This window comes from Phyllobates terribilis, unplaced genomic scaffold (genome assembly GCF_046119375.1).
Source record: "Phyllobates terribilis strain yellow unplaced genomic scaffold, ASM4611937v1 Scaffold_1__5_contigs__length_1240528914, whole genome shotgun sequence".
Classification (NCBI taxonomy): domain Eukaryota; kingdom Metazoa; phylum Chordata; class Amphibia; order Anura; family Dendrobatidae; genus Phyllobates; species Phyllobates terribilis.
Window position 1 is genome coordinate 482,977,124 of NW_027362761.1, and position 13,446 is coordinate 482,990,569.

Sequence of the window (13,446 nt, forward strand, 5' to 3'; positions counted from 1 at the left end):
AAAACAACTGGGCATGATGAATTTTAGAGAACATAAATTACTACAGTCAAAAGGAGAATAGCTATGGGCAAATCAACAATGACAAAGGCCTTCAAATTGAGAACATTTCACTGACAAGGAAGACACGGCTTGTAAATAGTTTGGTCTTTTCTGTGGTAACATACGGATGCAAAACCTGGACAATAAAAAAACAAGACAGAAGAAGAATCGACGCCTTGGAAATGTGGTGCTGGAGAAGTATGTTAGCAATACCAAGAAGAACAAAAAAATCTATTTTGTAACAATTCAAGCCAGACATGTCACTTGAAGCAAGAATCATCAACCTATGACTTGCCTACTTTGGATACATCATACGAAGAGAGCTATCACTGGAGAAGGACATCATGGTCGGAAGAATAGAAGGAACATGGCCAAGAGGAAGACCAACAACCCAATGGCATGATACTATCACAATAATGGCAGAGAAGAGATCGTTCATCCATCAAGTTGTCATGTCTCAAGATTGAGCAGAAGGCAGTTAAAAAAAAAAATCACCAAAACGGAACAAGGCAAGGCTGCCCCCTCTCCCTCCTCCTTTACATACTAACTATGGAACACCTTGCAGCCACAATACATGGCAATACCTCAATTAAAGAAGTGAAGCTTCAATCGGAGGAACACAAATTAGCTTTATTCGCAGACGATGTTCTTTTATACATCACATCCCCCATAACAAGTATACCAAACATTATTTCGAAATTACATAAATTTGGATCCCTAAGTAACTTTAAAATAATTTCCCACAAATCTGAGTTAATAAACATATCGCTACAATCATTACTGGTGACCCAGCTAGCAGCCTCTTTTCCTTTTAAATGGCATTCTAATTCAATCACCTACTTAGGAATCAAACTGACTGCCAAAACGTCTCAGTTGTATGAAGCTAACTTTAAGAATGCTTTATATAAAGCTGAACTTGATCTAGAGAAATGGCATAAATTACAGTTATCTTGGTTTGGCAGGGTCAATGCAATAAAAATGGACCTTCTACCACGCCTTTTATACTTCTTCCAAACAATCCCATTATTTCTACCTGCCTCCTTTTTCTCTCGACTTAAGAAAGCGATCACTAGATTCATATGATCCCATAACCGATCACGCCTATCTTACTTTCTATTGTAGCATTGGCATGTCTGCCCCCTGCCAGGCAGAGACACCGTCCCCCTTACCGCCGCGCTCCTGGTCCGGTGTCTTCTGGCCTCCCTGCTGCTGCTGCTGGTGCACGCAGCTTCCCGGGCATTGTGCTTAGGGTGCACGCGCGCTCCCTCCCTCTTAAAGGGGCCGCACGCGCTGTCCTAAAAAGTCCCCGGCCAATGGCTGGAGGACTTTCCCTATTTAAAGCACCTCCTACAATATGGAGGTGCCAGTGCAAGTTTGTTGCTCTGTGATTCTACTGTTGCTTCAACCCTCAGGTCCCTCTGCAAGTCAGTCCTGTCCGCCAGTCTGTTCTTCAGTCCAGTCCGCCAGTCTGACTACTATCCAGCCCGATAGTCTGTCTACAGTCCAGTCCGCCAGTCTGTCTATGGGCTCTGTCCGCCTGCTTACCTGGAAGTGACGCGCCCCCTGGGCTGCGCGTGTGTGGGGATACCCGGAACCGGAACCATTGCGGATGATGGGGGTTGTAGTCCTCGTGTGGCGGGGACCCGGTCCCATGGCTCAGGGTGGTCAACTGAAATGGCAGTCTATTTGAGTGGTTTTATGATATTTAAATGTCCGACTACGCCACCCGTGGATTGCGGTCAGAGAGTACCGCCGCTGCAGGGCAGACCGCTGAGGCTGGTATTGGGAATGCAGCAGAGAATAGTATAACTCCCCATGGGAGGAGTATAGCCTCAGCGCAGTAAATAGGGATGTTGGTGGTGATGGTGCGCGGGAGCAGCAGTAACCACACGGAGTCTGTCATGCAATTCTGGGTCTTTACTGTTGGTGGTATTAAGGGAACCGTCCGGAATACAGGTTAACAATGGAGGCCTGGTCAGTCTGAGAGCAACTGGGAAATCCTGTTGGTCAGGGGGAGTTTGTAGGCCTACTGTGCTGACTTTACTCTTTCTTGGCTATCCCGCTGTAGTGTAGTGGTAGCCCACGTCTCTGAGTGCATCGTGTTGTTCTCACCCATATGACTGGCGACTCGGGCTTTCCGTGCTTCTCACCCCTCCAGGGCAGTAGTGGTCCCTCTCGTGTGGGTGAGCCTCCTGGCTCCCTTGGGCCAAAGGACTTGAAGTCCCCTGCGTGATGGTTTTCTGCTGCTGGGCTTATAACCCTCACAGACTCGGACTCCAGTGTCCGGCTTAGTAAGGCTCTGGTCAGGACGAACTCTGCTAGTTCCCCTCCTGGCCTCGTGTTCCTCCTCTGCCTACAGGGACTCCTCAGCCTGCTGCTGACCTGTCCCTATCTGCAACCTTACTGGAACTTGGCTGGAACTAGACTCTCTAACCCCACCCCAGATCCAGTTTATAAAGGGCAGGTTTCTCCACTCCCTGGACTGAGGCAGGAGGTGCTGCATGCTAATTGTCCCCAACCAGGGAACCTCCCACCTGCTCTCAGACATGACATTGCTGTCACTGTGGCGACCAGACCTGGGGTGCTACACTTTCCCCCTAGTGAAATTTAGTACTCCGGGACTAAACACATTTTGCAAACACACAACAGGTAACAACAATGCAATAACATATATACAAGAAGTTTAGTCTTTTTAGGTCACGGCGCTCCCGTAACCAGGTGTCCTAGTCACCCATGCTGCACTTTTGAGGGACCCGTCCCAAACCCTCCATGTAGGCCCTGGGGTGGCTACAGGGCTTTGATAATTCAGAGTTGGACCATGTCTTCAGCCACCTCCACGGGTTTTGTGTTCTGTGGTCATCTTCACAAGAGGGCACCTTACCAGGTGCAACTATGTACAAGGTACAGTTCCGGTTATTCACTGTCCATAACCTGTTAGTCCATTGAACCCTGTCGGGTAACTAGAAAAACATAATTAGTAACCAGGTAACACAGACATTAAACATTTTTAACTTTTGCAATATACAGGTAGACATATTACATTTTAAATTCTCCAGAGAGCGGGTACCTGACCTTTAGTGCTCCTGGTAGACCTACGTAACCCACTGTCTGGTGGTACTCTACTCGGGTCCCCTGTTTCCACCCCCTGTGTACTGGGTGTGCTCGTGTCTGCACCAGAGGTGTTTGCAGATGTTATGTGTAGGTTGGGCAGCTTTCTGCGTACTCTTTGGCTCACCACGGGCATGGCAGGTTCACTACTAGCAGAGGGTTGATTCTCCTGAGCTGCTGGTACGTACTCTTCTGCCTCCGGGGCCACTTGCTCTTCCAACTCTACTTGCTCTTCTGCTGGTCCTTGAGGGGCTGGCTGGAGGAAGGTAAGGACGGGTACCACTATAGCGTTGTTGATTTGTGTCCAGGACCGGGGAAATTCTCCGAGCACTGTACTGACCATTTCTTCCCTTTCCTCTGCTGGTTGAGGGCTATCCTGATCTTCATCAGCACTTTGCAGCTGCTCGGGACACTTCTTCAGGTGGTCTCTGGAGACAATGGCTGTGGTCTCTCCTCCATCCTTACTGATAACACATACCTTTGGGTTTTCATGACTTGAGGGCAATACGGTGTACGGGTCTTTCTCCCACTGGTCATCCAACTTGTGGAGCCGTCTCTTCCTCTTCAAGACCTGCTCTCCAGGTGCCAGGGGAGCAGCAGGAGCATACTGGTTGTAATTCCTCTCTTGCCTCTCTCTTGCCTGAGACAGACTTTGCTCCACACTCTCCTGTACTTTCCGGTACTGCTGCTGTCGTTCTGTGTCCCAGTCTGCTTCTGTTGAGGTGTCCTCGGGTGTCAGGACTCCCATCTCCAGGTCAATTGGCAGCTTACCAGGTCTTACTCTCTTTAGGTAAGCCAGGGTGCAGTTAGTAGAACCCACTGGGATATGGTTATACAAGTCCACCAGATCCGGCAGTTTCTCAGGCCACAGGCTGCGTTCCTCCAAGGGCAACGTCTTGAGCAGGTCCAGTACTACTTGGTTCATTTTCTCACACATCCCGTTGGTTTGGGGGTGGTAAGGCGTTGTCCTTATCTTCCTGCAGCCATACAGGTTGCAGAATTCCTGGAAGACTTCAGCCTCGAATGCTGGACCTTGATCAGTCAACACTTGCTCTGGATACTCGTGTGGGTGGCAGAAATGCTGCTGAAAGGCTCTGGCGGCCATCTGAGCCGTTAAGTCTTTGACAGGGACCACCACTAGGAAACGGGAGTAGTGATCTGCGATTGTGAGGGCGTAGACGTATCCCAATCTGCTCGGAGCCAGCTTTACGTGGTCCAGGGCCACCAGCTCAAGGGGCTGCTTTGTGATGATGGGCCGCAGGGGAGTCTTCTGGCTGGCGTGGTCTTTCCTCCTCTCTGCACCATCTCTCGATAGCCCCTCTCATTCCTACCCAGAAGAACCGCTCACGCAACAGGAACTCCAGCTTCTTCCATCCAAAGTGCCCTGCTCCGTCATGTTATGCTTCTAGGACCATAGCCGCATCCCGCCTTGGGACCACTACCTGCCAGATCAGCTCATGTGTTCGAGAGTTGACGGTTCTGCGGCACAGCCTCCCCTCGTAGAAAAACAGCTTGCTCCTCTCTTTCTACAGCTGTTTGGCCTCTTCTGGAGCATCCGGATCAAGGTGGGCATCAGCCTGGGTCAGCATCTCTTTTACCAGGCGGACTGCAGGGTCACTATCTTGTGTCTCTGCCCAGCCGTGGTGGGGTAAGGGATTGAATGTAGCGGTGGCAGAGCACCTCTCCTTTACGCAATGGGAACACTGGGTGATCCCATGATGGTGGAATGCAGGGAGTTCAATTTCTTCCAGTTCTTCTGGATCCTCTCCCCCGTCCTGCAAGTGAGGCATTCTGGACAATGCATCTGCGTTGGCATTTGCGCGCCCTGTCCGGTATTTGATGGTAAATTCATAATTGGACAGCCGGGCCATCCATCTCTGCTCTAGGGCACCAAGTCTTGCAGTGTCCAGGTGTGTCAACGGGTTGTTGTCCGTGTACACAGTGAACTTAGAAGAAGCCAGGTAATGCTTGAAGCGTTCGGTGACTGCCCACACCACTGCCAGGAACTCTAGCTTGAAGGAGCTATAATTCTCAGGGTTTCTCTCTGTGGGTCTCAGCTTCCTGCTAGGATAAGCAATTACCCGTTCTCTGCCCTGCTGGATCTGGGACAGTACGGCTCCTAGCCCCACGTTACTGGCGTCGGTGTGGAGGATAAAAGGCTGGCCGTAATCAGGGTAGGCCAGGATCTCATCCCCTGTGAGGGCCATCTTCAGCTGGCGGAAAGACTCCTCCTCCAGCTTGTCCCACTTAAAGGGCGGCTTCTGACTTTTAGTCCTTGACTGACCTAACAGGAGGTCCTGCATAGGAGCTGCCATTTTGGTGAATCCGGAGATGAATCTTCGGTAGTAGCATACCAACCCGAAGAACTGCCGCACTTCCTTTACGCTGGAGGGTCTTGGAGAGTCCTTTATCACCGTGATCTTGTCAGGGTCTGGGGCTACTCCGTCAGCACTCACCACGTGTCCCAGGTACTATACTTTTGGCTTCAGTAGATGACACTTGGAGGGTTTCACCTTTAGGCCGAAGCCTGCCAGGACATCGAACACCTCTGCCAGGTGCTTTAGATGGTCCTCATATGGCTTGGAATACACAATGACATCGTCCAGGTAGAGTAGGACCGTCTCGAAATTTCTGTGCCCCAGACAGCACTCCATCAGCCTCTGGAAGGTCCCTGGCGCATTGCAGAGTCCGAACGGCATACAGTTGAATTCACTGAGAGCCATCGGGGTGGTGAAGGTGGTCTCTCCTTGTCCGACTCTGCTACAGGAACCTGCCAGTACCCGCTAGTGAGATCCAAAGTAGAGAAGAAGTTAGCAGATTTTAATGCAGCCAAGACTCCTCTATCCGAGGTAACGGGTATGCATCTTTGTGTGTTATTCTGTTGACCTTTCTATAATCTACACACCACCCCCCGTGCTGTCAAAATGGTGGGCCTACTGTCTGAGTAAACGGGTTCTACCATGGCTTGGTAGTCCCTACCTCTTAACCCGATTGCAGTCCGGCACCAGATCATCATTTCGCTTTTTGGGGGCATGGCGATAGGGAATGGGTCACTCATCCTAACGCTACCAATCTCACCACCAGACAATTCTACCTGTTGCCGCTTCATCAGGGCTCTGATCCCTTTTTGTAAGACACGCTGCTGGCTGGAGCTGGCATTCACGGCAACCTGCTGTAATATAACAATTATCTCTGAAAGACAATTTTCAATCACGTTAGTACCCAAGGTTATTTTAGGGTGACTTTCACGACGGTCAATGTCCACAATAATCAGTCCTTGCGCCGGCAGTTCGACTTTACCAATTTTGATGGTCACCTCCTTGAACCCCACCTGCGGCACGGGCTGACCATTGCTAGCGATGATGCTCAAGTCATTATCTGGGTAGCGGGTGATATCCGAGTCATCCCAGTACCGCTTGAAAAGTACATAGGGGATGGTGGTTACCTGTGACCCGGTGTCCAACAGGGCACTCATGTGAATGCCATCCAGTACCACAGGCAAGACCGGTCATCCCCCCACATACTTGTCACGCCAGTTTGACGGGCCTGATGATCTTACGCCTGGGGGTTAATCATAGAATCATAGAATGGTAGAGTTGGAAGGGACCTCCTGGGTCATCTGGTCCAACCCCCTGCTCAAAGCAGGATTCACTAGATCATCTCAGACAGATGTCTGTCCAGCCTCTGTTTGAAGACGTCCATTGAAGGGGAACTCACCACCTCTCGTGGCAGCCTGTTCCACTCATTAATCACCCTAACTGTCAAAAAGTTTTTTCTAATATCTAATCTGTGTCTCCTCCCATTTAGTTTCATCCCATTGCTTCTAGTCTTTCCTTGTGCAAATGAGAATAAAGATGATCCTTCTACAATGTGACAGCCCTTGACATATTTGTAGACAGCTATTAAGTCTCCTCTCAGTCTTCTTTTTTGCAAGCTAAACATTCCCAAATCCTGCAACCGTTCCTCATAGGACATGGTTTGCAGACCAGTCACCATTCTGGTCGCTCTTCTCTGAACTTGCTCCAGTTTGTCTATGTCTTTTTTAAAATGTGGTGCCCAAAACTGTACACAGTATTCCAGATGAGGTCTGACCAAAGAGGAGTAAAGACCGATAATGACTTCACGTGATCTAGACTGTATGCTTCTGTTAATACATCCCAGAATTGTATTTGCCTTTTTTGCTGCTGCATCACACTGTTGACTCATGTTCAGTCTATGATCTATTAGTATACCTAAGTCTTTTTCACATGTACTGTTGCTTAGCTCTGTTCCTCCCATTCTGTATATGCTTTTTTCATTTTTATTGCCCAGATGTAGTACTTTGCATTTTTCCCTGTTAAAAACCATTCTGTTGGTTGCTGCCCACTGCTCCAGTTTATTTAGGTCTTTTTGAATCCTCTCTCTCTCTTCTCTAGTATTAGCTATCCCTCCTAGCTTTGTGTCATCAGCAAATTTAATCAGTTTACCCTCAATTCCTTCATCTAAATCATTGATAAAGATGTTGAACAATACAGGTCCCAGGACGGAGCCCTGTGGTACCCCACTTGAGACATTCATCCAGCTGGATGTGAAGCCATTTACAACCACCCTTTGAGTCCGATCACTAAGCCAGTTATGAATCCACCTAACAGTTGCCTGGTCCATTGCATACTTGGTCATTTTTTCAATAAGGATGGTGTGAGATACTTTGTCAAATGCTTTGCTGAAGTCAAGATATACTATATCTACAGCATTTCCCTGATCCACCCAGTCAGTGATTCTGTCATAGAAGGAAATTAAGTTAGTCTGACATGACTTGTTAGTTACAAACCCATGCTGACTCTGGTTAATCACTTCATTCTTATCCATGTACTTACATACATGTTGTTTAATAATTTGTTCAAAGATCTTTCCTGGTATAGAAGTCAGACTCACCGGCCTATAGTTCCCTGGGTCCACCTTCTTCCCCTTTTTGAAGATAGGAACAACATTTGCTCTTCTCCAGTCTTCTGGGACTTCTCCTGTTCTCCAAGAATTTTCAAAGATTATGGAGAGTGGTTCTAAAATTTCTTCTACGATCTCCTTCAGTACTCTGGGGTGTAATTTATCTGGACCTGGAGACTTGAACTCATTTATGTTAGCTAAATATTCCCTCACAATCTTTCTGTTTACAGATAACTTGGATTCCTCTATTCCTTTAAAAGGACAGTGAAGATCAGTTGATGTTACATTTTCTTTCTGAGAGAAAACAGATGCAAAATAGGAATTAAAAAGTTCGGCCTTCTCAACATCCTCTCTTACCATTTCTCCATTTTCATCCTGTAAAAATCCTATAGCATCTTTGACTTTTCTTTTACTTTTGACATACCCCCAAAATCCTTTTTTATTGCTTTTGACATCTCTTGCAAGCCTTAATTCATTGTCAGCTTTAGCTAACCTGATACGTGCCCTGCAGGATCTGCAGACTGCATTATAATCTTCTTTAGATATGCCTCCCTCTTTCCATTTAATAAACATTTCTTTCTTTCTTTTTAGCATGTGTTTAAGTTCTGTGTTCATCCATCCTGGTTTCCTTAAATGCTTCCCATTCTTCCTACTTTTCGGGATTGTTAACGATTGTGCTTTGAGAATCTCATTTTTAAAAATTTCCCATCCTTCCTGGACATTTTTGTCCTTAAGGACATCCAGCCATTGGATCCCTCCTATTCTCTTTCTGAGTCTCTTAAAATCTGCCTTTCTAAAATCTAACCTTGAAGTCTGAGTCTTCACATGTCTTCCTCCTCTAGTTATCCAAAATTCTATAATAGCATGATCGCTGCCTCCTAGGGTCCCAGCCACCTTTACCTCCTCAACCATTTCCTCCCTGTTTATAAGGATTAGATCCAAAGTAGCAGATCCCCTTGTTTTCTCCCCTACCTTTTGGAAGATAAAGTTGTCAGCAAGAGAGGATAAGAATTTGCTTGACCTGTTAGTTTTACTTGAGAGAGGTTGGCCCTCTGCCCCAGGTTGGGCCCGTTTAAATTACAGTACCTCGCAATATGTCCTGGCTGGCTGCAGCGGCGGCAGATGGATTGTCCATCCTGGTTGTAGCGGTCCGTTGGCTTCCCTCTGGACGGTGGTATCCTCTTCTGTCTGCGCCACGGGACGTCCTCCGGACTGGTAGCCAGCTGGATCTTTCCTGGAGAGGATACCTGTAACGACTGCACAGTCCTGGTTAGTGCGGCAATGCTTTTAGTCAGCTCTTGGACCTGATGGTGCAGGTCTGCAGCCGAGTCTTTGCCCAAAGCCTGTGCATCAGCTCCCACAGGCTCTGCAGACAAGGGCGCCGCCTCCTGGTGATAGGTGATAGTAGGGCGGCTATGGGTCACAGCACCACCTGGTGCCGGTTCTCGGAGCACCCGGATGGCCCTGTCTTTGAACTGTGCAAAGTCTAACTCAGGGTTCTGCAGGGCCATTAGGCGTAACTGGGTTCGGTGGGCGCTGGACAGCAGACCCTCAATGAATTGTTCAGTCAGCAGTTTACCTGCATTCCGCACACTGTCAGGGTCTGTCTGCTTAATGGCTCTCAGGGCCTCTTGCAAATTCAAAGCATAGTCTCTTATACTGTCTTGGGCCCGCTGCTTGCACCCATAAAATCTCATTTTGATCTCTGCTGAGGAGCGGGTATCAAAAGTGTCCTTTAGACGGGCTAAAATCTCCTTCACGGTCCCCTTGTCCCTGACTGACCAGGACTTTACTTCTCATTGGGCCGCGCCGGTTAAGTAGCCTATCAGTATGGTCACTTTTTGTTCTTCCGTCAGGGGGTATACCTTGAATAGGCTATACAGTCTCTCTTTAAAGTCGCTCAGGGTATGCGACTCCCCTGAGTACTGGGGCAACCAGGCCGCTCCGGGGATATAAGGCATTGTGAATGGCATTACTGCGGCAGGGGCCGCGCTGGCGGTGACAGTTCCCTCCGCTTCCGTCATCCTCTTCCCCCCTAGTCAACCGTGGCCTACCTTCCGTTGCTTTTCTTCTGTAGGCCGCGGCTCCGCAGGCGACTGTTGGGGTTGAGGACCTTGCGTCGCGTCCTGGTGACGTCAGCGTCCGCTCAGCTCCTTTCAGGACCTTGCGCAGCGTCCGTGCGTAAGGCGGGGCTCCAGTTCTCGCGCGCTTTCGTCGTCCACGCCCCTCTTCTTCCCGCGCGGCGTCCCAGAGATGTCCCAGAGATGGCGCCCGATGGCGGAAAAATGGCTGCGGGTGGCGGGAAACGGCTGCGGATGGCGGGAAACTCCACGAAGGTAAGTTTTACAGTCTTTCTTCAGGCACACAGTACCCGTTGGTAGCGGGCACGAAATCCTGCCGACAAAAGTTGACGCGCCCCCTGGGCCACACGTGTGTGGGGATACCCGGAACCGGACCCATTGCGGATGCTGGGTGTTGTAGTCCTCGTGTGGCGGGGACCCGGTCCCGTGGCTCAGGGTGGTCAACTGAAATGGCAGTCTATTTGTGTGGTTTTATGATATTTAAATGTCCGACTACGCCACACGTGGATGGCGGTCAGAGAGTACTGCCGCTGCAGGGCAGACCGCTGAGGCTGGTATTGGGAATACAGCAGAGAATAGTATAACTCCCCACGATAGGAGTATAGCCTCAGGGCAGTAAATAGGGATGTTGGTGGTGATGGTGCGCGGGAGCAGCAGTAACCACACGGAGTTTGTCATGCAATTCAGGGTCTTTACTGTTGGTGGTATTAAGGGACCCATCCAGAATACTGGTTAACAATGGAGGCCTGGTCAGTCTGAGAGCAACTGGGAAATCCTGCTGGTCAGGGGGAGTTTGTAGGCCTACCGTGCTGATTTCACTCTTTCTTGGCTATCCCACTGTAGTGTAGTGGTAGCCCACGTCTCTGAGTGTACCGTGTTGTTCTCACCCGTATGACTGGCGACTCGGGCTTTCCATGCTTCTCACCCCTCCAGGGCAGTAGTGGTCCCTCTCGTGTGGCTGAGCCTCCAGGCTTCCTTGGGCCAAAGGACTTGAAGTCCCCTGCGTGGTGGTTTTCTGCTGCTGGGCTTTTAACCCTCACAGCCTCGGACTCCAGTGTCCGGCTTAGTAAGTCTCTGGTTAGGACGAACTCTGCTAGTTCCCCTCCTGGCCTCGTGTTCCTCCTCTGCCTACAGGGACTCCTCAGCCTGCTGCTGACCTGTCCCTATCTGCAACCTTACTGGAACTTGGCTGGAACTAGACTCTCTAACCCCGCCCCAGATCCAGTTTATAAAGGGCAGGTTTCTCCCCTCCCTGGACTGAGGCAGGAGGTGCTGCATGCTAATTGTCCCCAACCAGGGAACCTCCCACCTACTCTCAGACATGACATTGCTGTCACTGTGGCGACCAGACCTGGGGTGCCACAGAAGCACCTGCCTGCTACCTGCCGTGCCCGCCAGCCTGCCTCCCTGGAAGCACCTGCCTGTTGCCTGCCATGCCCACCAGCCTGCTTACCTGGAAGCACTTGCCTGTTACCTTCCATGCCCGCCTGCCTGCTCACCTGGAAGCACCTGTCTGTTACCTGCCGTGCCCGCCAGCCTGCTTACCTGGAAGCACCTGCCAGTTACCCGTTGTGCCCGCCAGCCTGCCTACCCGGAGCACCCGCCTGGCTATCAGTCGAATCAGCCTGCTTGTCTACCCGGACCACCCGTCTGCCTTCCTGCTGTGCTCATCCGCTGTACTGTTCAGTTCCAGCCATCTGACCCGTGGGAGTCACCTGCTCTCATACAAGGTCGGTCCCAAAGTGGCACCTGGTCCCTCTGCTCGGTCCCTCCCTGGTTCACGGAGTCGATTGAGCCACTGTGCGACCTTGGTCAGGCCGAGTAGATACTTAGTTACGCCCCTCTAGTCCCTCCTTGCACTGCAGCACAGAGGTTCCACCACCCGGATCCGTAACATCTATTAAGCAGATCTAAACAAACCGGCGGAATTGGTCTCATCGATTTCTCTTTATACAGTTTTGCATCTCTCGGAACATGTATACTAGATTTATCACATAACAGGAAAAATAAAAAATGGGTTAACTTGGAAAAAGATCTTATAGGTCGCGACCCAAGGGTGGTCCTATAGTCTACAAAGGCAGGGAAAGGAAGGGACTAATCCCTCCGCTTCCTTACTAAAAATCTAATTTTATTTATTAAACAAGGGAATAGGGCCCTTCATATGTCATCCTCACCCCGTCCACTAACCCCAATTTATGACAACCCAGCATTTCCTGCAGGCATTAACAGAACACACTTCTTAAATAAACATAAAATGCACAGCCTATTTTATATGATAACATAAACCAAACTGGAATGAGATCACAAGAATTTTGTTGTGGTGAAGAACCTCCTGCGGGTTCCTGGTTCTTTTATGAACAACTTAAAAGCTATATTAATGCAACCGCTAAGCAAACCAACATTTTTAGGCCACTTACTCCTTTTGAAACACTATGTTTGTCAAAGAGCCCTTCAAACCACACCGTTTCTCTATTATATAAACTTTACCAAGAGGGGCAAACAACCCCACATAATTTCCTTCTGTTCTTCTCAAAGTGGGAGAATGAATTGGGAAGACCCTTATCGCCCGAAGATTGATCGAAAATTCTTCTATTAACATTCAGGTCTTCATTGTGCTTGGTATCACAGGAGAGGAGTTACAAGGTCAAGATGGTACAGATGCCCCTCTACCATACACTCAATGTTCCCAACTACTCCAGACACCTGCTGGAGATGCTTAGAAGAAAAAGGCTCATTCACACATATATGGTGGGCTTGCCCTCTTATCAAGAAACCGTGGGTGGCAATTTTTGAATTATATAACAATGTCTCTTTACATAAGGTTCAACCCTCAATGGACTTAGCTTTATTATCTCTAAGTGACATCTCGATCTCCAAATTCAAGAAGGGCCTCCTTCGACGCTTTCTCACGACCGGTAGGAACTTGATTCCCCGGTATTGGAAACAAAATAAATCACAATCGCGTCTTGAATTCATATCGGAACTCAATAACATTTACAGAATGGAGCAATTGATAGGTCAAGTTACCGGAGATCCTGATAAGATTTAAAACACCTGGGCTCCTTGGATTGCATTCAAGGAAATGCCGGATTTGAATTCCTGGCTGTCTGGGCATCAATTTGCACTGTAAAGTAGATTGTCCAATATCTTATTCCTGTATTACTAAAACTTATAGGAGGAACATGGTTTGTATCACCAACCCTATTCACTTGCTGGTTGGCGGCCCAAGCTTGTCCGGAGGAGAGATCTAAGATCTAACCCTTTCCCCCCCCCCCCCTTTCCCCTTCTTTCCGCT